Consider the following 1,146-nt stretch of genomic DNA (forward strand, 5'->3'; position numbering starts at 1 on the left):
GTGTGATAAGATTGAGTATTGGAGATTTTTTCCTTCAATACTCAAGGCAAAGGGTTAAGGTACTTCACTTGCTATAGTAACTGAGACATATCAGCTCATTTTCTACTCAGTTGTGAGTAGTGGATAACGAGAGAAACTGATAATGATTGTTACACCTTGCATGGCTTTTTATAAGCTGACAAGGAAGCTGAGAAGTGATGAGATGATTGTCTTCGTAGGCAACGTGACTGGAGTCGCAGTTGTTGCAATTGAAGACTTGTCTTTAAGTCCTAAAGACATAGTTTAGTTTTTTAGAGTTCCTTATCATGTTCTAAAATTTTGAATAGATGGATCTTATGTCATTTTTTATAGTGGTGTTTCTATCATAAGAAATGACAAAGTTGTCTATTCTGGTATTTTATAACATCTCTCTTCATACTATAACTTGTCTACAAAATACCTTTATATTGCATTTACATCATCGAACAAAAGAAAGAGAAAAGTTAAGGCTAATCTCTCATGAGGATCTTACACATATATTGATACCCTAGATTAGGTCACATCTATCTTAACAAGATCCAAAGGCTCGTGTCTAAATAGTACATTGGATTCAATCCAGGTTGTACCATTTGGAACCTGCGAATCCTGTATAGAGGAAAAGATGGAGACCGGGTCATTCATGGCAAAGGGGATAAAGGGCCAATAATGTGTTAGAAATGATCTTTTCTGATTCATTGTCAGTGTTTGGGATTCCAACCCAGTTTACTACACCGTGTAATCCCTATATAAGATGGTGTGGTGGAGAGAAGAAATAGGTCACTCTTAAAAAATATATATATGTTCGATGATGAGTTATGCATCTTTGCAATTAGTCTTAAAGAATCAAAAGGTGGTTATTAGCAATGACACCCGATTCTTAGAAGTGGACTATGGGAATAATCACTAATCCAAGTCAGATAGTGTGCTTCAAGAAATTGAAGACATTAGATAGGCGATTCCATCACCCAAGCCAAGTGTGCAAGAGTTTTGTACCACAAGACACTGCACGCACTGTTGACACACATGTGCCACCATAGATCCATTGTAGTGGGAAGGTTGTGGGACAACCCGATCGATTTATGTTCTTGGGAAGATCTTTGGATTCAGTCCCTGGTAGTGAATATAAGA

This window comes from Salvia miltiorrhiza, chromosome 3 (assembly GCF_028751815.1).
Source record: "Salvia miltiorrhiza cultivar Shanhuang (shh) chromosome 3, IMPLAD_Smil_shh, whole genome shotgun sequence".
NCBI classification, from domain to species: Eukaryota; Viridiplantae; Streptophyta; class Magnoliopsida; order Lamiales; family Lamiaceae; genus Salvia; species Salvia miltiorrhiza.